We start from the raw sequence: 27,518 nt of genomic DNA on the forward strand, positions 1-27,518 counted from the left end.
CGCTCACTAATGATTGGGGCTGGGGGTGGGGAATAAACAGTAGGGAGGGGAGATGAAATGAGATCCTAGGTGATAATGCTCAACTGTGACAATTTTATTTATTATCTATCTATATATATAATTTATTTTCCCTTGTGTTGCACCCGCTGTTTTTCATTGTTGCTGTAGGTATCATTGTTGTTGTTATTGATGTCGTCGTTGTTGGATAAGACAGAGAAATGGAGAGAGGAGGGGAAGACAGAGAGGGGGAGAGAAAGACAGACACCTGCAGACCTGCTTCACCACCGTGAAGCGACTCCTGAAGCAGGTGGGGAGTGGGGGCTCGAACCAGGATCCTTACTCCGGTCCTTGCGCTTGGCGTCACGTGCACTTAACCCGCTGCGCTATTGCCCGACAGTCCTACTATCATTACATTTTATTTATTACTCACTGAGTAGTTACAGAGTAAGAGACCTTCGGCTCTTGCTTCACCTGTCATGAAGCTTCGTCCCTGCAGGTGGGTGCTGGGAGCTTGAACCCAAGTTCTTGTGAATTATAACGTCAACCCAGTGCGCCACCTCCCAGCTCTCTATTACTTCCTCTGTCTCTCTCCCTTAATAAAAAATCTACTTATATATTTTATTTTATTTTGGGTAGAAGCAGAGAGAAAGGGAGAGAGACACCTGCAGACTTGCTTCACCACTCATGAAGCTTTCTTTACCCCTGCAGATGGGGAGCGGGGGCTTGAACCCTGGTCCTGTACACTCAACCAGGTGCACCACCGCCTGGTCCCTATTATCTTCTTTTTTATCATCAGAGCACTGCTCATCTGTTTTATGGTGGTGAACCTGGGACTTTGGATCCTCAGGCATAACCATTATCCTATTGTTTCAAGTTTAGATGAAGCCAAGTATAGATTTTTCCAGTTACAAAATCCCTTTACAATTGAGCTAGCTTTTCTGTTACTTGTATCAGAGATTCATAAAAATATTTTAACAATCTGTATTTTTGGGTACAGGTACACAGGGCCTGTACCTGAGTATTGTCTGGTTCTCTTTCTTTTTTTTAAATATTTATTTATTCTCCTTTTTTGCCCTTGTTTTTTTTTTACTATTGTAGTTATTATTTGTTGACATCGTTGTTGAATAGGACAGAGAGAAATGGAGAGAGGAGTTTCGGGTCTCTCTCTCTTTCTCCGGCGGGGTGATCTCCAGGGGAAAGGTAATGGGCTGGTTCTTTCTCGCTCACGACAGGGGTGACACGAAGTAAAAGACACCAGGGGACTCTTTGTGTGCCTAGAATCTGAGTCCTAGAATCCCAGAATCCTAGAGTCCGTTTATTAGCAAAGTGGACATGAGTTAAATAGAAAAGCAAGGGAGGTAAATATTGTTGCAATATGTCAGAAATTACAGGTTTCTTAACAGTCAGCCTGCCCCTAAGGTAGGGGGCTGGTATGACAGGAATTGATGAGATACAAGACAGTTATTCTCCATGACACAAGCAACTTAATTATCCAAAGGGATTTGAGAGAAGCATAGGGGTTAAACCCGTAGGGTGGGACAGAGAGAAGATGAATATCAAAAAGCCATGTATAGTTTGGAATTTCTCTTGTCTGGGGTCTGAGGTGTGTGATGAAGTGTGTGATAAGGTGTGTTCTTTTGTGATCAGAAGGTGACTTTGAATAAGTGAATCTGTGGCCATGTGGTCTGCAGTTAATGGAGGGAAGTATTGGAGTTTCTGTGGGCCTGAGAGTCAAGAAGGAAAGAACCAAGTCTGAGTTTCCCCCCTTATGCTCACCTCGGTTGAGAGAGACTTACCAAGAGGTTATCTTCTCAGACCTCCATCCAAGGATGGGGGTGGTTCTCCCTAAGCTCTGTCAGGCTTACACACGGTCCCAACAGAGGAGGGGAAGACAGAGAGGAGGAGAGAAAGACAGACACCCGCAGACCTGTGAAATGACTCCCCTGCAGATGGGGAGCCAGGGGCTCGAACCGGGATTCTTACCCTGCTCCTTGAGCTTTGCGCCAAGCTTAACCTGCTGGGCTACCGTCCAACTCCCTCTGGTTCTCTTTCTTTCACTCTCTATTTCTCTCACTGATACATACATAAAATATTATTTTTTAAGTAATTCTTCAGTTATGTGCCCAACAGTAACACTATTCTAACTGCCTTGAAGGGAAGTCTTGAAAGTCCTGAGGGAAGGACCAAACCCAGGACAATCAGTGTGGTCACAGTGAGGGACACTTGTGGGCTTCCAGGCTGCCTGACGGACCAACCATTACAGGAACAGACATCATTGTCCAAGCTGAATATTAGCTTTGTTTGCTGACTGATACAGTCCTCCTCTGACATGAGCTAGTGTGAAAAGATTTGTTTCTTAAAACAAAAGACTTCCTCCCATGAATCAAACCTTTAGGAAATAACAAATGACAACAAACTCTCACTTTAACCCTACGAGGTCATGTTGGTTTAGGGTCAGGCAGAAACTCTGCAGCGATTTTTGACCCCAGGAGCTGCCAAAAGGTCCGCACCCTTTGGCCCAGGAACCCCGCCTCGGGGCCTCACGAGGGTGTGCATTGCGGCATTATTTATAATGGGAGGAAATTGGAAACAGCTTCAATGTCTGGCGACACTGCCCCGTTGAATAAACACCGTGCAAACATTAGCGATTGTGTTTACACAGAGATGTTTTAACAGGGGAACAGCTTACATTTTAATAAGGGAAAAAACAGGACTGTATAAACAATTTGCTCATACAGTTATGTAAAACACATTTTTAAGGGCCTGCATAAAACAGAAAAGATTGAATACATCCAAATGTTAACAGCAGTCGTGATGTGGGAATGGGGAAGGGGGGCTCAGAGACTTTGTTTTTTCTCCCGTTAGTGTTAAACACCTTAAAAAAAATCATTCCAAGTGGTGGGCATTAATCATGACCAGTCCCGTATAATATAATGAGCATGTAAGAAACATGGCGGGGGGTACATTTCCTTGCTTAGCTAATGTGCCTTATTCAATCTAACAATGTTAATACACTCAGGGCCTGGGAGGTGGCTCTGTGAATGAGACTTTAGACTTTGAAGAAGTCTCAAGTTGAGGGTCGGAGGGTAGCACCGCGGGTTAAGTGCACGTGGCGCAAAGCGCAAGGACTAGTGTAAGGAACCCGGTTTGAGCCCCCGGCTCCCCACCTGCCTCAGGAGTTGCTTCACGGGCGGTGAAGCAGGCCTGCAGGTGTCTATCTTTCTCTCCCCTTGTCTGTCTTCCCCTCCTCTCTCCATTTCTGTGTCCTATCCCACAACGACGACATCAACGACAATAATAACTACAACAATAAAACAACAAGGGCAATGAAAGGGGAAATAAATAATTAAGAAATTTTTTAATAAAGTCTCGAGTTTAATCTTTGGCATCTCACATGCCAGAGCGATGCTCTGGTTGTCTTTCTCTCTCTTCCACTTCCTCATTATCTCTCTTGTAAACAAATCAATAAATAAATCATTAAAAAGTTAGCATGCTCCTTGATATCATCTGGGAGTCAGTCCACATACATATTTTCCCAATTGGGCCAGGGGAGATTGCTCAGTGGCAGAGCATAGGACTTGCATACATGAGGCCCCAGGTTGATCTCCAAGCACCTAATCTCTGTGAGATGTACTTTGTTCTTCCTGTTCTTCCTTTATCATATTAAACATATGTATGTATGTATACACACACACACACACACACACATGACATAGCTCAGTCTTGGGTTGTAGTGGTGCTCAGGATAATAGTATTTTGCTTAACCATTGTACTGTCCTCTGGGCCCCAAAACAAATATATATATATGTAATTTATTTACATTTAGAAAGAAAAATTTATTTTCTAGAGACAAATTGAAAGGAGAGGGGGAGGTAAGGAGAGAGAAAGAGAGACACCTGCAACCCTGCTTCACCACTTGTAAAGTTCCTCTCTTGTGAACTTGGGTCTTGCCCATTGTAACCAGGTGCGCCACCACCTGGCCCCCAAGTATATGGTTTTATATATATATATTTTTATTTTTCATATTTATTTATTTTCCCTTTTGTTGCCCTTGTTTTTTATTGTTGTAGTAGTTACTATTGTTATTGATGTCATTATTGTTATATAGGACAGAGAGAAACGGAGAGAGGACAGTCAGACACAGATGGGGAGAGAAAGACAGACACCCACAGACCTGCTTCACCACTTCTGAAGCGACTCCCCTATTTTAAATACACTAAATTTTTTTTTTTTGCCTCCCGGGTTATCACTAGGGCTCAGTGCCAGCACTATGAATCCACTGCTCCTAGAGGCTATTTTTCCCATTTTGTTGCCCTTGTTATAGCCATTGTTGCTATTGGATAGGACAGAGAGAAATGGAGAGAGGAGGAGTAGACAGAGAGGGGGAGAGAAAGATAGACACCTGCAGACCTGCTTCACTGCTTATGAAGCAACTCCCCTGCAGGTGGGGAGCTGGGGCTCGAACTGGGATCCTTATGCCGATCTTTGTGCCACCTGCGCTTAACCCTCTGCGCTACCGCCTGAGTCGTCTACACTAAATTTCTGAAGCAGATCTGTATTTCAATGCCATTTTTTAAAAAAGATTTTATTTATTAATTAGAAAGGAGAGAGAAAGAACCAGACATCGCTGTGGTACATGTACTGCTGGGAATTGAACTCAGGACCTCATGCTTGAGAGTCCAATGCTTTATCTACTGCACCACCTCCCAGATCGCACAATGCCACTTGTCAACAGAGGAGTCTACCCAGTAGGTCTTCTTAACATGTGAATTGGCATGATAGATGTAAGAACATTAATGCTTTCTATTCATGCTTCTATATCTGTAACTGTTAAAACCTCTCCCTTTTCCATCTGGTCAACTCAATTATGTTTTGTCAGTTTTGATACGTTTTGTGATTTAATGTACACATTATATTTAACCAGACTATTCTTCAAAGTCAATCTTCTTTTTAAAAAATATTTTAAATAATTTTTAATATTTATTTATTTTCCCTTTTGTTGCCCTTGTTTTTCATTGTTGTTGTAGTTATTATTATTATTGCTGTTATTGATGTCATCGTTGCTACATAGGACGGAGAAAAATGGAGAGAGGAGGGGAAGACAGAGAGGGGGAGAGAAAGATAGACACCTGCAGACCTGCTTCACTGCCTGTGAAGTGACTCCCCTGCAGGTGGGGAGCTGGGGAGCCAGGGGTTTAAACAGGGATCCTTATGCCAGTCCTTATGCTTCATGCCACTTACCCCGCTGAGCTATTGCCCGACTCCCTAAATTCAGTCTTCTGCATCTAGTATTACAAGAACCAAAAAGTGTCTGATAGCAGGACATTATGAATCAAAACAAAACAGGAAAGCAGGGGGCGAGCAGTGGCACACCTGGTTGAGCACACATGTTTCCATGCACAAGGACCCAGGTTCAAGCCCCTTGGTCACCACCTGCAGTGGGGAAACTTCATAGTGGTGAAGCATGTCTGTAGGTGTCTCTCTTTTACTCTCCCTATCCATTTCCCCCTTCTACCTCAATTTATTTCTGTCTCTATCAAATAAAAACAAAACAAACTAACAAAACCCAGAAAATCAGCTTTCAGCTTTTAAAGAAATATTTATTTATTCTCTTTGTTGTTTTCTTGTTGTAGTTATTATTGTTGTTGATGTCGTCGATTTTGGATAGGACACAGAGAAATGGAGAGAGGAGGGGGAGGCAGAGGGGGGAGAGAAAGACAGACACCTGCAGACCTGCTTCACCCCCTGTGAAGTGACCCCCCTGCCGGAGGCTTGAACCGGGATCCTTATGCCGGTCCTTGCACTTTGCGCCACTTGCGCTTAACCCACTGCGCTACAGCCCGACTTCCGCTTTTTAAAAAATTTATTTATGTTTCCCCTTTGTTGACCTTGTTACTTTTCATTGTTGTTGTAGTTATTGATGTCATTGTTGAATAGGACAGATAGAACTGGAGAGAGGAAGGGAAGTCAGAGAGGGGGAGAGAACGATAGACACCTGCAGATCCAGGTGGGGAGCTGGGGGTTCCAACCGGGATCCTTACGCCGGTTGTTGTGCTTCGCGCCACGTGCGCTTAACCCGCTGCGCTACAGCCAGACTCCCGAAAATCAGCTTTTAAAGTCAAACAGCATCTGCAGCTAGTTTAACTGGTAGGACATGGGGCTTGAAAGTTTGAGGTTCTCCGTTTGATCTCTGCCACCCACGCCCTGGAAGAGTGCTCTGGCTTCCCTCTCTCTTTCTCTCTTGTATGAAATTCTCTCTCTTTTTTAAAACTTTCATTTATGTTTTAAAGTATTTTATTTACTTCAGTAGAGACAAGGAAATCAAGAAGGAGTAGGGAGACAGGGAGAAGGACAAAGAGACACCTGCAGCCCTGCTTCACTACTTGTGGAGCTTTCTCCCTGCAGGTGGGAGCCAGGGGCTTGAAGTCAGGTCCTTGTACACTGTAATATGTGTACAAGGTGCGCCACCACCTGGCCCCTACCTTTATTTATTTACTGGGTAGAAGCAGCCAGAAATCGAGGGGAATGGGGGGAATAGAGGGGGAGCCCCAGCAATAACCCTGGAGGGAAAAATAATATAAAGTTAACCCTGGAGGGAAAAATAAAATAAAATAGAGGGCTGGGGAAACAGCATAATGGTTATGCAAAAGAATGTCATGCCTGATTCTCAAAAGTGTCTGGTTCATTCCTCAGCACCACTATAAGCCAGAACTAAGCAGTGTTCTTTCTGTCTGGCTGTCTCTCATGAGAAAATAAATAAATATTTAAAAATTAAAAATATTAATAATACAAAAATAAATGTGTACTTTAAAATATCCCCCAGTAGTCCCAAAATACCTTGTTCAGTAGTTTGGTTTGAATTGGAGTTCCGTGTATATTCATTGTATTTGGTTTGGGTTTCTTATTATCTATAAGCAGTAAAATTCACTGGTGTACAGATGCAGTTCTGAGTGTTGGCAAATTCAGAGTTGTGTAACAGCACCACTAGCAAGATTCATAGCGGTTCTACCACTACAAAAAAAAAACCTTTTTAGCTTTGTAGTCAAGTGTGTGTGTGTGTGTGTGTGTGTGTGTGTGTGTGTGTGTATTCTGGTGCCTCAGGCATGAAAATCTATTATGCTGCTAATGGTGGTATCTCTATATATGTCCTTCTTTTTCATTTGTTTATTTATTTATTGCCTTCAGGGTTATCACTGGGGCTCAGTGCCTGCACTAAGAATCCACTGCTCCTGGAGGCCATTTTTTTCCCATTTTGTTGCCCTTTTTTAAAGAAAATATATTTTTCTTTATTGTTTTACATTTGACAGTAAATACAATAGTTTGTGCATGCATGACATTTCTCAGTTCTCCACATAACAATACAACCCCCACTAGGTCCTCTGTCTTGTTGTGCTTGTTGTAGTTGTTATAGTTATTGTTGTATAGGACAGAAAGAAATCGAGAGAGGAGGGGAAGACAGAGAGGAGGAGAGAAAGACAGACACCTGCAGACCTGCTTCACCGCTTGCAAAGGGACTCCTTACAGGAGGGAAGCTGGGGGCTGGAACTGGGATCCTTAGCACCGCCCCTGCGCTTTTGCGCCATGTGCGTTTAACCTGCTGCGCTACCGCCCAGTTCCCTATTTTTAATTTTTTATGGGTGAAAGTAATCAGATCTAGTTTAAAGTCTGGAGCTCAGGAAATACCAGGTCTATGCAAAAGACCCTCATGCCTCAAGCGCTAGAGGTCCCAGGTTCGATCCCTGGCGCTACCATAAGCAATGCTTGAGCAGTGTTCCCCTCAAAAGAGCTTTTAAAAAGCAAATTCCAGCACCAGGGAGGTGGAGTTACAGACACGGCATTGCACTGTCAAGCATGAGGTCCTGACTTCAAGCTTGGCATACCGTGTGTGCGAGAGTAATGCTCTGGTCTCTCTCCTTAACAAATAAATAAGTTGAGAGAGAGAGAGAAAGAAGGAGCGAGCTGGCTGGTGGTTCACTTGCTTGAACACACATGTTACAACACACAAGCCCCAGGCCCACACCTTTCAGGAGGAAGCTTCATGAGTAGTTAAGCAGATCTGCAGGTGTCTTACTCTACCTCCTCTACCTCTCCCTATCTACCTCTCCTTCCATCTCAGTTTTATCCAACAAGTGAATAAAATATATTTAAAAACCATTAAAAGGGGGGGGGGGTCGGGCGGTGGCGCAGTGGGTTAAGCGCATGTGGCGCAAAGCGCAGGGACCGGCGTAAGGATCCCGGTTCGAGCCCCCGGCTCCCCACCTGCAGGGGAGTCGCTTCACAGGCGGTGAAGCAGGTCTGCAGGTGTCTATCTTTCTCTCCCCTTCTCTGTCTTCCCCTCCTCTCTCCATTTCTCTCTGTCCTATCCAACAACGAATTGCGTCAACAAGGGCAATAATAATAACCGCAACGAAGCTACAACAAGGGCAACAAAAGGGGGAAAAAATGGCCTCCAGGAGCGGTGGATTCATGGTGCAGGGAGCCCAGCAATAACCCTGGAGGAGGCAAAAAAAAAAAAAAAAACATTAAAAGGAAGGAAGGAAGGAAGAGAGAAAGAAAGGTGGGAGGAAGGAAAGGAGGAAGGAAGACCAATTCCTCACAGGGTTAGAATGAAATGCTCTAAAGCCACCCCCAGCTTGGGGCCTTCATCTCTCTGAGCCTCAATTTCCTCATTTGTAAGGTGACTCCAGCCATCCCTCCTGTGCCCGGGGATGCTCACACTTGTAGACACCCCAGGGGCCTCCTGAATCTCACCAGACCCTCAGAACCCTGCCTGCCCAGAGCCTCCACTCCCTGTACACCACTGTTTCCTGTGAGCACCAGGAAATGGAAGGAGCAGCACAAATGGGCAGAAAAGATCTGCAGACAGGGTCAGGGTAGAGCATCAGACTTAAATGCTTGAGGTCCTCAGTTCAATCCCCCAAGTTACATGGACCAGTACTCTGGCTTGATTCTCTATGTGAAAGTCTCTCTTATAATAACACACACACACACACACACACACACACACACACACACACACACACACACACACACACACACTTTTTAAAAAATTGTCTTTATTTATTGGATAGAGACAGCCAGGAATCGAGGGGGGGGGGTGATAGAAAGGGAGAGAGACAGAGGGACACCTGCAGCACTGCTTTACCACTTGTGAAGCTTTCCCCCTGTAGGTGAGGACTGGGGGCTTGAACCCAAGTCCTTGCACATTATAACATGTGCGCTCAAGCAGGTGGGCCACTACCCTGGCCCCACACTTTTTTTTTTTAAAGAACATTTTGTAATTGAAGAGAGGAGGGCCTCAGTCCCAGGAATGTTTCTTAAACTGGGTTGCTGGGGCAGGAAGGATCATTTCTTGTTTTGCTTTGAAACTTTGTAGATGGAACACTTGCAAGGCAGCTCAAACCACCAGGGAGCCTTGGGGTGAGCTGTCAGCCAGTTTCCAGATTAATGAACCCAGCTGTGCTGCCACCCCCTCCCCCCAGACCAAGCTGTCTTTCCTGTCCTCCCAGTGTCTCTGGTAGTCTGACCTCAGAAGGCACAGACTGGCTTTTCCTGTCTTGGTTTTATGCAAATAGGGCCAGAAACAACTTTCTCTTCAGCCAGGCAAAGTTTGAGGTAAGACAGTGCCCAGTGTTTATTCCCTTCTCCGCTGGTGGTCAGAAACTGAGTCAAATGCAAAGTCCTCCCCTTCCCCAGGCAGTGGGAACAGCCAGTGCAAAGATCCTGGAGTGGAAACACATCCTATATCTCCTGGCAACTAAGAGATCCAAGTGGCTGGAGCAAGGGGAGGCGAGGTCAGAGAAGGGAAGCAGGAAACAGATGGCACAGAATCTTTAAAAAATTTTAAAAAAAATATATTTTCCCTTTTGTTGCCCTTGTTATTGTTTTTATTGTTGTTGTTGTTATTGTTGTTGTATAGGACAGAGAGAAATGGAGAGAGAAGGGGAAGACAGAGAGGGGGAGAGAAAGATAGACATCTGCAGATCTGCTTCATGGCTTGTGAAGCGACTCCCCTGCAGGTGGGAAGCCGGGGGCTCAAACCAGGATCCTTAGCCGGTTCTTGTCATGCTACCGCCTGACTCCTGCACAGAATCTTAAGGGCTTCAGTGAAGACTGGGACCAATGGAAGGTTCTGAACAGGAAGAGACTGGATCTGACTTGGGTGTTCACACAGGCCCTGCACCTGAATGGAGGGGGGGCGGGGATGTCCCCAACTTCCTGGAGGAGGAAAGGAGGGAGGTGGAGAAAGTGTTTAGACTAGAATGCAGGCAGGTGGCTGAGCCGTAGAGAGGGGGAAACTCAGGGGCGATAGTGCGGCGCTTGCGCAGAAGCATCGCTATAAACCAGAGCTGAGCAGTGTTCAGTGCTCAGCGCCTCCCTCTCTCTTTCTCTTAATCACCAATCTTACGAAATAAACAAATTCTTTTAAAACATTTTTAAATGAGTTACAAATAACTCATGCTATTTAAATTTTAAAAACTGATCTGGGGTGGGGGCTGTTGAGGGAGAAGGTACCACAGAGAAATAGGAGTAGTTACAGGTGTAGCTTAGGAAGGGGTAGATGGGGCTTTGGTTTTAAAAGGCTGAATCTCCCTCTCTCTTTCTTCCTTTCTCTCTCTCTCTTTCATGCCCTAACATGTGAATGTTTATTTCCTTCTTTTTTCTTTACCTGAGCGCTGCTCAGCTCTGGCTTATGGTGGTGCAGGGGATTGAACCTAGGACTTCAGAGCCTCAGGCATGAGAGTCTGTTTGCAAAACCATTATGCTATCTACCCCTGCCCACATATGAATGTTCTTTAGTAAAACGTTTAATATACCTGATACCTCATGCTCTCCTTTCATTTCTTTGCTGAGAAAATGTGTGACGGGTCTTCTAGAATAGGGGGGATCCAGAACCCTGCCTCACTAGGGAAAGAGAGAGGCAGGCTGGGAGTATGGATCGACCTGCCAACACCCATGTTCAGTGGAGAAGCAATTACAGAAGCCAGACCTTCCACCTTCTGCACCTCATAATGACCTTGGGTCCATACTCCCAGAGGGATAAAGAATAGGAAAGCTATCAGGGGAGGGGATGGGATACAGAGTTCTGGTGGTAGGAATTGTGTGGAGTTGCACCCCTCTTATCCTATGGTTTTTGTCAGTGTTTCCTTTTTATAAATAAAAATTAAAAAAAAAATAATGGGAATCAGACATTGGCTTTCCCTTCCCCCTATTTCCCCCAAACATAAGCTGACCAGGTGGTAGCGCAGTGGATTAAGCACACATGATGCGAGCACAAGGACCAGTGTAAGGATCCAAATTTGAGCCCCCCCCCCCCCCCGGCTTCCCAGGAGTTGACTCACAAGCAGTGAAGAATGTCTGCAGGTGTCTATCTTTCTCTCCCCCTCTCAGTCTTCCCCACTTGCCCTCTCTCTGTCCTAACAACACCACAGCAATGGCAACAATAAAAATGAGGACGACGAAATGGAGAAAATGGCCTCCAGGAGCAGAGGGTTTGTAGTGCGGCTATGGAGCCCCAGAAATAACCCTGGAGGCAGAGAAACAAATTTTGTTTTTGTTATCTTTACCCTCATGCTACTTGTGTTATTTTGAAATTATGTGGAATCTTTCTTTACAAAAGAAAACATGCAAGTCCTGTTTGCTAACATAAGGTGTTACTGTAGCTCCCCAGTACTTTAATCTCTGTGTGTGAGTGTGTGTATGTGTGTGTGTGTGTGTGTGTACATGTACCTGCTAGGCTTTCATCTTACTCCACTACTTTTTGTGAACTCTTCTCTTATTCATTTTGTTTTCTTTATTTTTATCACTTTAAAAATATTTATTTCCAGTCAACACCCATGTTCAGCGGGGAAGCAATTATAGAAGCCAGACCTTCCACCTTCTGCAACCCACAATAACCTTGGTTCCATACTCCCAGAGGGATAGAGAATGGGAAAGCTATCAGGGAAGGGGATGGGATATAGAGATCTGGTGGTGGGAATTGTGTTTAGTTGTACCCTTCTTATCCTACGGTTTTGTTAATGTCTCCTTTTTTAAATAAATAAATACATTTAAAAATATTTATTTATTGATGCTGGATGGAGGAGGAGGAGGAAGACAGAGACAGAGCATCACTCTGATACAGGCTGTGCTGGGGATCTAAGTCAGGGCCTCAGGCTTGAGACTGCAAAGCTTCACCCACTGTGCCACCTCCCCAGCCCTGTATTTTTCCTTTTCATTTAAGATAAAGAGAAAAACAGAGATGACCCCTGAGACTCTGCAACCCCTCACACGGGAAACTGACTCACCACACACTGTTCTGTCTCCCGTTAATTTTAGCATATTAGAGTGGCAGGTAACACTATCTGTCTCTCTCAGAGTTCCTGCGACAAAGCATCTCTCCCCTTTAACATTTAAACTGGACTATATAAACCCCCATCAAGGCAGCTGACATTGTAGTCTGCTGACAGGAAAGGTTTAAGATGCCCTCACTCCTTGATTTTGTTTTCTTCTGAAACCTCCCAGCCTGCCCCGCAGGTCACTTCAAAGTCATGGAGTGAAGTGCCAGTGATTGGAGTATCACAGAGATGTGTGCACGATGGCCACCTTGCAGGTGGGGAGCGGGGGGCACAAACCTGGATCCTTATTCTTATTCTGGTCCTTGCACTTCGCACCATGTGTGCTTAACCCGCTGCGTTACTGTTCAGCCCCTAGTCGTATATCTTTGAATATATAAAGCTTACTCTGATGGCAAACGCTAGAAGAAGCAGCTTACTCTGAGAATTGACGAATTCGTCTATTCAGATGCAGTCTACAGTGTGTCCACAAGGCGGCAGCAAAACACAATCCAGCTTGTTTCTAAGCATTTTGTGAAAAGGAGAGCTCACGATCTGTACATAGTGCATTTCTTAAATACTTTTTAAAATTAAGTTTCAAGGATCCAGTTTCAAACCTCAGTCCCTACCTATGTGTGTGTGGGGGATGTGTCTCATGAGGGGTGGAACAGTGCTGCACGTGTGTCTTTTCCTCTCCCCACTCCCTATTTCTCTGTTTAAGAAAACCAACAAAAGAAAATGGCCAGCAGGGGTGATGGAGTCGTCGACTGCAGGCGCTGAACTCCAGCAACAACCTAGTGGGGCTGGGGGAGGAAAAGGAAACCTACTCTTCTTATTTGATTTTTCTTTAAACATTGACTTTTTAAACAAGACACGAAGAACTTTTTAATATTTTATTTATTTATTAATGAGGAGGAGAGAAAGAACCACACAGGAGATCTAGGAGAGGGAAAACATTCTCTGCCTGTCTCTGCATTCTCAGCCCACACCCCTCTGCTCTCTGTACACTCCTAGTCTCATAGGTGCGCCTGTGTGTGTGTGTGTGCGTGTGCATGTGCGTGTGTGTGTGTGTGTGTGTGTGTGTGTATGTTCTCTAGCTAGCTGCTTTCCCCCTGACTGGCTGTGTCTCCCTAACTGTCCTCCATATAAAGCCAGAATCCCGGGGTTGGGTGTGGTGCACTCAGTTCAGTACACATCATACTGTGTGTAAGGACCTGGGTTCAAGCCCTTGGTCCCCACCTACAAGAGGGAAAAGATTTAGGAGCTGTGAAGCAGGTCTGTGGATTTCTCTCATTCTCTCTCCCCTCCATTTCTCCTCCCCCTTTAATGTCTCTCTGTCTTATCAAATAAGAAATGATAGTGGTCTGCAAGATGGCGCAATGGATAAAGCATTGGACTCTGAGGCATGAGGTCCTGAGTTCAATCCCTGGCAGCACATGTACCAGAGTGGTGTCTGGTTCTTGCTCCTATTTCTCTCATTAATAGATAAATAAAATAATAATAATAATAAATAATGGAGGCCAGGTAGTAGTGCATCTAGTTAAGCGCGCACATTACCGTATACAAGGACCTGGGTTTGGGCCTCTGCTCCCCACCTGCAGGGGGGAAGAAGCTTCACAAGCTGTGAAGCAAGTATTGCAGGCATCCCTCTGTTTCCTCTGTCTTCCCTCCCTCTCTTCATTTCCGTCTTATCAAATAAAGAAAACAGAGAGAGGGAGAGAGAGAGAGGGAGAGAGAGCATCATCTCTCTGTCATTCTGCCTGTCTGTCTCTCACTCTCCATAGAAAAATACACAATACATTACAAATATTTAAAATAAGAAGACCTTGGGCTGAGGACCTATTTTAGGAGATCTGCCAAAGACTTTCATGCCTGGGGGACTAGGTGGTGACAAATCTGGTTAAGCACTCACATTACAGGTGCAAGGATCCAGGTTCAAGCCCCTGGTCTGCAGAGGAAAGCTTCATGAGTAGTGAGCAGTTCGGCCGGTGTCTCTCTGACTGTAGCCCTCTCTATCTCCCTGTGCCTTCGTAATTTATCTCGGTCTCTACACAATATTATCTATATATGAATTTCATGCCTGTGGCTTAAACAACCCAGTTTCAACCCTGGCACCACCAACTTTTTTTTAAAAGGCTTTCTTTTTAATATTTATTTTATTTATTCCCTTTTATTGCCCTTGTGGTTTTATTGCTACAGTAATTGTAGTTATTGCTGTTGTTGTTGTTGGATAGGACAGAGAGAAATGGAGAGAGGAGGGGAAGACAGAGAGGGGAAGAGAAAGACAGACACCTGCAGACCTGCTTCACCGCCTGTGAAGCGACCCCCCTGCAGGTGGGGAGCCGGAGGCTTGAACCCGGATCCTTATGACTGTCCTTGCGCTTTGCACCACATGTGCTTAACCACCTGACTCCCGGCACCACCATCTTCACCTTGAGCTGACAGCGTTGTGGTGTTTCTCTGTGTGTTTTTCTCCCTGGCTCTGTGTCAGGAGAAAAAAAAAAGAAGAGAATATTAGGAGAAATACGGGAACCCTTTGGTTGGCTCTAGTCTCTCATAAGGTGCATTCTGCTCCATGTCCACAAGGCGGCGACATAACCCAGCAGGGCCCCTGCTGAGAGCGACTTGCTCCCTCTGGCTTGCCCCTTGGTCTGGACTAGTTGTTGCTTTGGGCCTGGTGTTTCCAGTGTGTTCAGTTGATCTGTTCTTGGAAACTTCCTTCCAGAAGCTAGAGAGAGGCAGGTTACAGGGCTTGCTGTGCAGAGCACCAGTCTTGTGTGGCTGAGGCGCCAGGTTTCCAGCCAGAGACAGAAGGGTCCTGGAGCTCTGCCTTTGCTCCCCCGTGTCTGTGCCATGGGTCAGTCCCCTTCTGTTTCCTGCAAGGCTCCAAGCTCCTTCCTGGAAAAACGATTTGACCCCTTGTGCGGGGACCTGCTGGAGTTTGCAGACTTCCGTGCACATGGATCAGGGTTGGAGCCGGTTCCCCACCTGAAGGGGAGGGGAGGTGCAGCAGGTCTGTGGGGTCTCTCTTTTTCTCCATCTCTCTATCCCACACCTTCCTCTCAATTTCTCAGTGTATTTTCAAATCAAAGAGAAAGAACAAACGGGAGCATATTGGGGTGGGTTCAATATCTCTGGCATCCCTGGTTTCCTAATGCTGGCACAGAGCCTCAGCAGTCAACTTAGTGGTATCCAGACTAGAGAAGGGGGCGGGATAGATACCAGACTGGTGATGGAGAGAAACTTTCATGCTTGAGGTTCTGAAGCCCCACACCACCATGAGCCAGAGCTGATCAGTTCTTCAGTGGGAAAAAAATCAAATAGAAAGAAGGAAAGAACATAAAGGGGGAATGGAGTAGAAACAATGGTGTATTGCACTGAAATAAAAGACTCTGGGGTGGGGTGGAGGGTTCAGGTCCTGCAACACGGTGGCAGAGGAGGACCTAGATGGGGTGGAATTGTTAGGTGGAAAACTAAGAAATGTGCAAACTTCCACATTTTACCTTAAACTCGAAACCATTAATCCCCCATTAGAGAAATTAGAAAACTATTTGACAAAAAAGGACAATAAAAGGGCTATGGATAATAATAAATAAAATATTACAAACGAGAATAGATGCAAGAAAGAAATGAAGAAAGAAAGGAACAGAAAATGCAGTGTGGTGGGGAGAGGGAGAGCATATATGCAGGAGCCCTCACAGGTGGTGCTGGGGATTGAACTGCTAGAATGAAGGACATTCATTCTAGCATTCATTCATTCATAGAATGTTTGTGATTGGACCAGCAACCAGAAACTGCATCAAAGTTTCCAAGCTGTGCATAGTGCCTGGGGTCAGGGTGGAGGTCACCGCAGCAGGAATCCTTCAAGGGGGTCCACTCCCTTCCAACTATTGATGCAGGAAGGCTCTGCGTTGCCCCCTCATTGAAACCCAGGTCTGTGGTGTCCCAGGACGTGGCTCAGTGCACGGAGCTTTGGAAGGTGATGTTTTGAGTTCCTCTGACATTTATCTGAGCAGGAAATGTTCTGTATATCTGTCTATATCTCTATGTCACTCTGTGTTCTGTATCTTTCCCTGTTGGTGTGATAGGTAATAATTAAGGTCTGAAAATCATTGCGTCTTAAATTGATGCCATTTTGAAAACAAATCTGAGAGAGTGAGAGAGATGGAAAGTTCATTTGCTTGCTGACTGCTCATTGCTCAGACAATGGAGACTCCATAGTGCAGGAGTAGAGTTTGGCCACTGCAAGGGGTGGAGGGTGGGTGGGGTGAGTCTCCTCTATGGCCAGGGATGTGGAGACTTTGCTTTTGCCATGCGGCACAGGAAGCCACTTTTTCGACAGGGAGAAAACAGGTGTGTGTGTATTCGGCCATCAGGAGAGGTGGGTCACAGCAGCGAGGCCTGGGAAGGGCAGGGAACCAAACTGGGGCCCTCAGGTGTAAGTATCTCTGTCCATCACTGAGCCCCCGGCAGGCTGCCCCACTCATGGCCTGAATCTACAAGCTGTGGGCTGATGTGGAAAGAAGTCCTTGGGGGCTGGGGAGACAGCTTAATGGTTTTTCCCAAAGCTGTTGTGGCTGATTCCCAAGACTTCAGGTTGATCCCCGGCTCTCCGGCATAAGTCTGAGCTGAGCAGTGCTCTGTCCTCGCTCTGATTCTTTCTGTTTCTTTTCCCACAGCTGTGCTCACCCCTGAGTCCAGGTGTTGTGAGATGCTCAGAGCTTCCGGTAGGAGAGTCTCTTTGCATCAGCATTATGATATCTTGCCCTGCCTATCTCACCCTGTCTGTATCTTCCTCTCCTTATCTCTAACTCTCCTAAAAAAACAGAACAATGACAGAAAATGTGATACAATAAGAAATAAAAAAGGAGAATTTGGGTGGAAGTGACCGCCTAGTAGTTATCATCTTTCTCTCTTTAAACCTCTCTCTCTTTACTCAAAATATTAACAAAGTAAAGTAAAATAAAATAATTATGAAATGAAGCCCTGGGCTGTGATACAGCTTAGTACCTAGCATCATTTCTCGCTCTTCCTCTCTCTCTCTAGATGAATGTACAATAAATTACAGATATTTAAAATAAGAAGACCTTGGTCTGAGGAGCTACTTTAGGCGTTCTGCTAAAGACTTTCATGCCAGTGGCATCAAGAACTCAGTTTCAGTCCCTGACACCACCACCTTTAGTTTGAGCTGACAGTGTTGTGGTGTTTCTCTGTGTGTTTTCTCCCTGGTTCTGTCAGGAGAAGAAAAAGAGAAGAATATTAGGAGAAATACGGGAGCCCTTTGGTTGGTCCTAGTCTCCCATAAGGTGCATTCTGCTCTATGTCCACAAGGCGGTGACATAACTCAGCAGGGCCCCTGTTGTACAGGCTGTGCTCTCACTGGTTCACCCCTTGGTCTGGACTAGTTGCTTTGGGCAGGGTGTTTGCAGTCTGTGCAGTGGATCTGTTTTTGGAAATTTCCTTCCCAGGAGGTAGAGAGAGGCAGGAGACAGGGTTCACTGTACAGAGCACTGGCCTTCCTCAGCTGAGGCGGCAGGTTTCCTGGCCTGGTGGGGTGTCCACAGAGACAGAAGGGTCCTGGAGCTCTGCCTTTGCCCCCCTGTGTCTGTGCCATGGGCCAGTCCCCTTCTGTCTCCTGCACTGCTCCAACCCCATTCCAGGAAAAAAGCAATTTGAGCACCTGTGCTGGGCTGCTGGGCTATGATGGACCCACTGGAGTTCCCCGACTCCATGCACAAGGATCAGGATTGGAGCCGCGTTTGTTCCCCACCTGCAGGGGGAAGAGAGGTGAGGCAGGTCTTCGGGGGTCTCTCTTTCTCTCCATTTCTTTACCTCACACATTCCTTTTAATTTCTCAGTGAAGTTTAAAATCTAAAAGTAAGTTCAAATGGAAAGTGGTTGGGGGGTGGGAGGAAATGCTTCCTGCCACCCTCAGTCCTGAGTGCTGGCACACAGCCTCACCAGTCACCCTAGTGGCATCCAAACTAGCCACCGTGGTGGGTGTAGATGTCATAATTGTGATGCAAAGTCACTCTCATGCCTGAGACTGACGTCCCAGGTCCAGTGCCCCACACCACAATAAGCCAAAGCTGATCAGTGCTCTAGTTAAAAAAAAATCCAAAAGCCAATAAGAAGAATAAATGAAGGAAGAAAGGAAGAAACATAAAGGGGAAAAAAAGTAAAGACAATCATTATTGTAGCAAAGTAAAAGACCGCTGGGTTTGGTTCATGGTTCAGATCCTGGAACATGATGGTAGAGGAGGACCTAGAGGGGACGAATTGTTCTGTGGAAAACTGAGACATTTATAAATTCCTATGCTGTACTGTCAACTCTAAGCCATTTTCCTCCCAATAAAGTAATTAGAAAAATATTTGACAAAAAAGGTAATAAGGGCTATAGATATCAATGAAAATTTACAAGAAGAGATAAAAGAAAGGAAGAACTAAAGAAAGAAAGAAGGAATAGAAAATGGGGGCTTGGGGGCCACATATGCAGGAACCCTCATAGGTGGTGCTGGGGGTTGAATTTTTAGAGTGAAGGATGAGGCTGGTGTTTGTGATTGGATCACTAATCAGAAACTGCATCAAAGTTTCCAAGCTGTGCACAGTGCCTGGGGTCAGGTGGCAGCCACCCCAGCAGGAATCCTTCAAGGAGATTCATTCTCTTGCCGCCGTTGACCTTGGAAGGCTCTAGCTGTTCTTCTCATTGAAATAAATGTCTGCAGTGTCCTAGGAGGTGGGTCATGGCACAGGGCCTGGCATGGTAATGTCTGAGTTCCTCTGACCTTTCTCTGAGTAGGAAATGCTCTGTATTTATCTCTGTCTCTTTGTGTTGTATTTCTCTCTATTTCTCCCTGTTGGTGTGATAGGTCAGAATTAAGATCTGGAAATTGTTGCAACTTAAATTGATGCCATTTTGAAAACAAATAAGAAAGGGGGGGTCAGTTTGCTTGGCGACTGCTCATTGCTCGGAAAATGGAGACTCCGTAGTGCAGAAGCAGAGTTTGCCCACTTTGAGGGTGGAGGGGTCGGTGGGCGGGGTGAGTCTCCTCTTTGGCCAGGGATGTGGAGAGTTTGCATTTACCATGATGAGAGGAAGTCACTCTTTTCTTTCTCTCACTCTCTTTCTCTCTCTCTCTGAATTCACTCTTTTCTACAGGGAGAAGACATGTGTGTATTTAGCCAAATTTGTCAAGAGAGGTGGTCATAGCAGTGAGGCCTGGGAAGGGCAGGGAATCGAACTGGGGCTCTCAGGTGTAAGAATCACTGTCCTTTATTGAGCCATCTGGCAGGCTGCCCCATTCTTGGCCTGAATTCACAATCTGTGGCCTGATGTTGACAGAAGTCCTTGGGGACTGGGGAGATAGCTTCATGTTTTTGTAAAAAGCTTTCATGCCTGAGGTTCTAAGGCTTCAGGCTCCAGCTTTCCTCCTAAGTCTGAGCAGTGAGTGCTCTCACTTCTGATGCTATTATTTTAATAATTTTTAAAATTTTCTTTGTTTCCCCTTTTGTTGCCCTTCTTGTTGTTGTAGTCATCATTGTTGTTATTGATGTCGTCGCTGTTGGATAGGACAGAGAGAAATGGTGAGAGGAGGTGAAGACAGAGAGGGAGTGAAAGATAGACACCTGAAGACCTGCTTCACCGCCTGTGAAGCGACTACCCTACAGGTGGGGAGCTGGGGGCTCAAACTGGGATCCTTACACGGGTCCTTGTGTTTGGCGCCATGTGCACTTAACCCACTGCACTGTCACCTGACCCCCTATTTTAATTATTTTTTTACCAAGGTCTTTCTCAGCCCTATGTCCAAGTATGTGGGAACCTCAGAGCTACAGGTATGAGAATCTATTTGCATCAGTATTAAGATGAAGAGAGAAACAGAGATGACCCCTGAGACTCTGCACCACCTCACATGGGAAACTGACTTTCCACACATGGTTTTGTCTTTCCTTAGTTTTAGTTTTAGTTTTTTTTTTCCTCCAGGGTTATAACGGGGGGCTTGGTGCCTGCACTATGAATTCACTGCTTCTGGAGGCTATTTTTCCCTTTTGATGCCCTTGTTGAGCTTTTTGTAGTTCTTATTGTTGTCATAGTTGTTGTTGGATAGGACAGAGAGAAATCAAAAGAAGAGGGGAAGACAGAGAGGAGGAGAGAAAGATAGACACCTGCAGACCTGCTTCTCTGCTGGCAAATCGACACCCTGTAGGTGGGGAGCTGGAGGCTGGAACCGGGATCCTTACGCCGGTCCTTGCACTTTGCGCCATGTGCAGTTTTAGCTTTTAGACCGGTGTATAACACCATCTATCACTCTCAAGAGTTTCTGCAACTAAACATCTTTCCCTTTTTATATTTAAGTTGGATATATAAACACCTGTCAAGGCAGTCGACATTGTAGTCTACTGACAGCAAGGTTTAAGATGCCCTCACTCCCTGATTTGATTTTCTCCTGAAACCTTCCAGTTTGCCCGGCAGGTAACTTCAAAATCAGAGTGAAGTGCGGAGCTGGAGTATCACAGGGGTGTGTGGGCGGAGTCAGATCCTGGAGACCCGCCTGACCCACAGCTACGGGAGGACGTCCTAGCACCTGTGGGCGTGGCCAGCGAGCCCGCGCCTGCGCAGATGCAGGACTCCAGCTGCTAAGGTGGCATTGCAGGCCTGTCCCATGTCCGGAGGCCAGGGCCTCAGTGTGGACACAGGACTGTGCCGTCTGCGCTGGGAGAACAGCCTTGACCATTGAGGGGTCACTGGCCCCTTGGCAGCCCCCCGCACCCGGAGGCATGGTGAGTCCTCATGCTGGCCAGGGCTTGGAGGCCCTGGTGTGGGTGGGAGGTCGCCGTCCCGGTCAAAGGTCAGGCATGGAGGGAGGGGGTACTGGGGTGGCACTGCCTGGGGCCCTCGGTGTCCCCAAGTCAGAGGAGGACAGTGTCAGCCCGGAGAGTTGGGGCGCGGTGTCTGTTTCCAGCCCAGCTCCGCCTCTGGCTCCTGCACCTGCTCTTCAGCGCTGAGCGTGACAAGGGGACGCGAATCCTTCCAGCCCCAGCCCAGTCCAGGGAGTCACGGGACTCCTTGGCGGTCCTGTGATTTTTTAAAGATTTTCTTGGAGAGAGACAGAGAAATCAGGAGGGAGGAAAGAGGAAGAGACAGAGGCACCTGCAGCCCTGCTCCACCACTTGGAAGCTTCCCCCCTGCAGGTGGGGACTAAGGGGCTTGAACCCGGGTTGTCACACACCAGCAACCCTCCCATGCTGTCATGTTTCATGTTTTTATAATTAAATGTCAGTATGTGGAGGGTTTTTTTTTTTGTCTTTGTCATGTTTGTGGGTCCATGTGACCCTCGGTCAGCGGGGCTGAGGAGGGAGGAGCCAGGACACGGCCGCTCCAGGCACTGTGCTCTCCTGTGTTCCTGCTCGCACCCGGGTCTTCCTGTCTTTTCATGGTTTACTAGTTTCACAGGGGAAGGGAAAGATCCAGAAGAGATGCGGGAGCAGCACTCCAGCACACGCACTGCAAGGCTGCTGACAGCAGCAAGCCACTCCGTTGCCCACCCGAGCCTCTTTACTGGCCGCGCTGCACTTTGCGGGGACGGGGAGTCACAGCCTCGCTTACCCAGGAGCCTAGGGCCCTGTTGGTTGGAGATTTGGGGCCCCTGGGCTGCTTACTGCAGCTGAGGACGTACTTGGGCTGAGCAGAGTGACTGACACTGGGTTGAGGTCATGTCGGGGTTAGAGCCACAGTATTAGGGGGCCCTGAACTTGTAGTGGGCATGGCCACTGAGCCAGACTGAGGGGAATCGGAAGCATAGGGCACCCCTCATTCCCCCCCACACACACAAGCACACTCCAGAGGGGCTCTGGTCCTGCCTCTGCAGTTGGCTTCTATGTGGGCGGGGTGGGGGGGGTTAGTTCGGAATCTGGTCAAGAGGAGCCTGTGGTGACCCCACCTGGTAGAGTGCACATATTGCCATGAGAAAGGACCCGGGTTCAAGTCCTCACCCTCCACTTGCAGGGGGTAAGTTTTACAAGAAATGGAGCTGCAGGCACTACATTTTGATAGAACAGAAATTGGGGGTGGGGTGGGGAGAGGGGCCTGCAGCACTGCTCCACCACTTGTGAAGCTTCTCTCCCTGCAGGTGGGGTCAGGGGCCTTGAACTTGGGTCCTTATGCATGGTAGCACATGCTTAACTGGGTGCACTGCTGCCCAGCGTCCCAGCCTCCCATCTCAGACAAGCCAGCACCCGAGGGATGCTCTCCTCCCCACCCCCCCTTTCTTGAAAGGCTTCCAGGTGGCAAACACTGGACCTGGGCAAAGAGTCAGCTCATTGGCATACAAAAAGCTTTAAAATTTTTTTACTTGCTTTTTTAAAAAGATATTTATTCCCTTTTGTTGCCCTTGTTTTTTATTGTTGTAGTTATTATTGTTGTTGTTATTGATCATCATTGTTGGATAGGACAGAGAAAAATGGAGAGAGATGGGGAAGACAGAGAGGAAAAGAGAAAGACAGTCGCCTGCCGACCTGCTTCACCACCTGTGAAGCGACTCCCCTGCAGGTGGGGAGTCAGGGGCTCAAACCAGGATCCTTACGCCGGTTCTTGTGCTTTGTGCAACCTGTGCTTAACATGCTGCGCTACCGCCTGCTTTAAAATTTTTTTAAATTTATCTATTATTGTTATTTATTTTTTACTAATATGTTTATTTATTTATAAAATGGAAACTGACAAGACCATAAGATAAAAGGGGTACAATTCCCACCACCACAGCTCCGTATCCCATCCCCTCCCCTGATAGCTTTCCTATTCTTTATCCCTCTGGGAGTATGGACCCAGGGTCTTTATGGGATGCAGAAAGTGGCAGGTCTGGCTTCTGTAATTGCTTCCCCGATGAACATGGGCGTTGACAGTTCAATCCATACTCCCAGCCTATCTCTCTGTTTCCCTAGTGGGGCAGAGCTCTGGGTAAGCAGAAATCCAGAACACACTGGTGGGGTCGTCTGTCCAGGGAAGTCCAGTTAGCATCATGGTAGCATCTGGAACCTGGTGGCCTCACCCGAACTTGCCAGTTTTGAAGCAGCCTCCTTGCAGAGCTCAGGCTTTGTGTTGTCTCTGAGTCACCATCTTGGCTCCGCCTATTGTTATTTATTTATTGGTGGATAGAAACAGAAATTGAGGGGGGAGGTAGAGAGGGAAAGAGAGAGACACCTACAGCCCTGCTTCACCACTCGTGAAGCTTTCCCCCTCCAGGTGGGGACCAGGAGCTTGAACCTGTGTCCTTATACACTGTAATATATGTGCTTAACCAGCTGCACCACTGCTTGGCCCCAGAGCTTTTTTAATCATTCGTGATTCCATATTGATTTACAGAATTGTAAGGTAATAGGGATCTAACGGTATGGACACCGTTCTCACCCCCAGAGTTCTGTGTCCCGTCTTCCCCATTGGAAACTGTGTAGGTGTCTCTCTTTCTCTCCCCATTTCAGTCTTCCCTTCCTCTCTCGGTTTCTCTCTGTCCTATCCAACAACCACAACATCAATAACAACAATAATAACTACAACAATAAAACAACAAGAGCAACAAAAGGGAAATAAATAAATATTTTTTAAAAATTAAAAAGAAGAAAAGATGATAAACAAAGACACCTGCAACACTGCTTCACCACTGGCAAAGCTTTCCCACTCCAGGTTGGGACAGAGGGCTCAAACCCGAGTCCTTGCGCTTTGTAACATGTGCACTCAACTAGGTGCACCATCTCCCAATCCCAATAAATTCATTCATTTTTTTTTAAGATTTAAAAAATTTTTTAAAATTTATTTATTTTCTGTTTTGTTGCCCTTGTTGCTTTTTATTATTGTTGTAGTTATTATTGTTAGTGGTGGTGATGTCGTCATTGTTGGATAGGACAGAGAGAAATGGAGAGGGGAGGGGAAGACAGAGACAGGGAGAGAAAAACACCTGCAGCCCTGCCTCACCACCTGTGAAGTGACTCCCCTGCAGATGGGGAGCTGGGGGCTTGTGCTTCACGCCACGTGCCCTTAACCCGCTGCGCTACCGCCCGACTCCCTCCTTATAAGGTCTATAGACTTTTCTTTCTTTCTGTTTCTTTTTTCTTTTCTTTTCTTTTTTTTTTTTTTTTTTTTGTCTCCAGTACAGTCAGGAAAGCTTAGACTCCTTTCCTCGACATGGGTACTTTTAAAATTTTATTTCTTTTTTCTTTTAAAATTTATTATTGGATGGAGACAGAGAAGTTGAGAGGGGATCAGGAGATAGAGAGGGAGAGAGTCAGAGAGACACCTGCAGCCCTGCTTCACCGCTTGTGAAGCTTTCCCCATGCAGTTGGGGACCAGGGATTTGAACCCAGGTCCTTGCGCACTGTAGTGTGTGTGCGCTTAACCACATTCACCACCACATGACCCTCATTTTTTTTTAACAAAAAAAATTTATCAGTGATTTAATACTGATTTCTAGAGATGATAAGAAATTAAGGATGAGGTGGGGAGACAGTGTAATGGTTCTACAATAGACATTCATGCCTGAGGCTCTGAGGCCCCAGGTTTGATCCCCAGGACTGCCTGAAGCCAGTATCACCAATGTTTTGGTGTATATCTAACTTTCTATTTCTGTCTCTCTCTTTCCTTCTGTATCTCTCTTATATAAATATGGTAAATTTGGGGGTTGGGCGGTGGCGCAGTGGCTTAAACGCATGTGGCGCAAAGCACAGGGACTGGAGTAAGTATCCTGGTTTGAGCCCCCGGCTCCCCACCTGCAGGGGATGGCTTCACAGGTGGTGAAGCAGGTCTGCAGGTGTCTATCTTTCTCTCCCCCTCTCTGTCTTCCCCATCTCTCTCTGTCCTGTCCAGCAACAAGCACATCAACAGTGGTAGTGATGATAACTGCAATGAGGCTACAACAAAAAGGGGGAAAAATGGCCTCCAAGAGTGGTGGATTCATGGTGCAGGTGCCGAGCCCAGCAGTGACCCTGGAGGGAAAAAACAAAAAAACAAGAAATATGGTAAATCTAAAAATGACCAAATTAGGAGTATAATTGCTTACACCCCCTACCCCAAAGCAGCACTGAGTACCTTGTGACAGGGAAACCCAGACTCTCAGGCTGAAGCTCTTGAACTGCTATCTGGTGTCTGTCTTTGTTTCCTGCAGCTGCTGTGCACAGTATAAAAACAGGGCCACTGACATCTATCTGAACTGATTATCTTACAGAAAAGACTTTCAGAAATCCAAATTGAATTTCCTTCTTGCGTAGAATTTAGGTGGAACCAAATTCTATGCCTTTCAGCTTCCAGACCTGTGTGCCTTCACTCCAGGGCTCACTGTTCCTCAGCCTGTAAAGGTGCTAGCAGAGTAGCTTCTTCTCTCGGGCCCCCTAACTCGTCCTCCTCCTCCTCCTGTCCCTCCTTCTCCTCCATTTTCTCCTTCTGCGTCTTCTTCTTCTTTTTTTAAATTTTAAACAAGAGTTAGGGAGTCGGGCGTTAGCGCAATGGGTTAAGTGCACATGGCGTAAAGTGCAAGGACTTGTGTAAGGATCCCGGTTCGAGCTCCCCACCTGCAGAGGAGTCACTTCATAAGCGGTGAAGCAGGTCTGCAGGTCTGTGTCTTTCTCTCCTCCTCTGTGTCTTCTCCTCCTCTCTCCATTTCTCTCTGTCGTATCCAACAATAATCACATGAGTAACAAGAACAACAATAACTACAACAATAAAACAAGGGCAACAAAAGGGAATAAATAAATAAATAAATAAATATTAAAAAAAAAACCCACAAGGGTTACTGCTGATGCTCCAGGTCTGCAGCATGATTCTACTGCTGCTGGTTGTTTTTTTTCTTTTTCTTTCTTCCCTCCTTTAATAATTATGCTGTCTCCCCAGCCCTAAACATTTTTTTTTCCTCGAGGGTTATTGCTGGGCTCGGTGCCTGCACCATGAATCCACCACTCCTGAAGGCCATTTCCCCCCCTTCTGTTGCCCTTGTTGTTGTAGCCTCGTTGTGGTTATTATTATTGCCCTTGTTGATGTTGCTCGTTGTTGGATAGGACAGAGAGAAATGGAGAGAGGAGGGGAAGACAGAGAGGGGGAGAGAAAGATAGACACCTGCAGACCTGCTTCACCGCCTGTGAAGTGACTCCCCAGCAGGTGGGGAGCCGGGGGCTCAAACCAGCATCCTTATGCCGGTCCTTGTGCTTTGCACTATGTGCACTTAACCCACTGTGCTACTGTCCGACTCCCAGATTCCCTATTCTTTATCCCTCTGGAAGTATGGATCCAGGGTCATTATGGGGTGCAGAAGGTGGAAGGTCTGGCTTCTGTAATTGCTTCCTCGATGAGTATGGGCCTTGATCCATATTCCCAGCCTGTCTCTATCTTTCCCTAGTTGGGAAGGGCTTTGGGGAAGTGGGGCTCCAGGACACATTGGTGGGGTTGTCTGCCCAGGCAAGGCCGGTTGGCATCATGTTAGCATCTGGAACCTGGTGGCTGACAAAAAGAGTTAACATATAGAGCCAAAAGAAAAAAAAGTTAACTAATAATGAACCTAAAGGCTGGAAAAGTTTATATGAAGAGTTGGGGGGTGGTCTCCATTTTATAGATAGTAGTCCTATTTTAGTTATATTCTAAAGAGCCCATGACTATACTAGTTTTTTTTTTCTTCTGAGCCTGACATCTGATATGCAGGTGGATCTAAGTTATTGTCGGGGAGATAATGCCATGGTTGGACACCATAAAGTTCATAATGAAATAGTGTCCACTTAGACTTAGACACTCTCCTCACCTACTTCCTATTATACTTCCCTCACTCACTCCAAAGCTAACCACATCAAAGTAAGAACTGCAAAAGCTGAGTAAGGGCAAGAGACTGGCATACTTTAACGATGACTCTTTAGTCACTATCAGGCCACCCCATCAGCTGGGGCCCTATGCAGGGAGTCCTGAGATTCCCAAACAGACATGACGGGCCTAGATCTTGAATAGATCCCTTGCTCTATTGTTACTGGTCTTCTCTAACAGGAACAACACAATAGACCCCTTTGTGGCCCCCCCCATAGGACCTTGCCCTCAACATGGATCAATAACAGTAGAGAATGTTCCATCCTCCAAAGGGAGGCTGGACAACATACTCTATGTTCCACCTGAGGAAGATGGGTCCTGAAACTAGGGCAGCTTGGAATGTTCCTCCTTATTATTACAGAATGTGAGCTCAGATCTAC

The 27,518-nt window shown here is 46.4% G+C and overlaps 2 long non-coding RNA genes across 2 annotated transcripts in view; both read left to right on the forward strand.

The window, feature by feature from the left end:
* The first annotated feature begins 18,013 nt into the window (after nucleotides 1-18,013).
* The window catches only part of LOC132536828 (uncharacterized), a 39,186-nt gene continuing 29,681 nt past the window's right edge, over nucleotides 18,014-27,518 (forward strand). The window contains exon 1 of the long non-coding RNA XR_009548366.1: nucleotides 18,014-18,101. This is a non-coding gene — a long non-coding RNA (uncharacterized LOC132536828). The remainder of the gene's footprint in view (nucleotides 18,102-27,518) is intronic.
* Nucleotides 20,052-21,598, forward strand: LOC132536826 (uncharacterized). The gene is made up of 2 exons (XR_009548364.1): nucleotides 20,052-21,092; nucleotides 21,420-21,598. It is a non-coding gene; the product is annotated as an uncharacterized LOC132536826 (long non-coding RNA).

Source organism: Erinaceus europaeus, chromosome 2, assembly GCF_950295315.1.
Source record: "Erinaceus europaeus chromosome 2, mEriEur2.1, whole genome shotgun sequence".
NCBI classification, from domain to species: Eukaryota; Metazoa; Chordata; class Mammalia; order Eulipotyphla; family Erinaceidae; genus Erinaceus; species Erinaceus europaeus.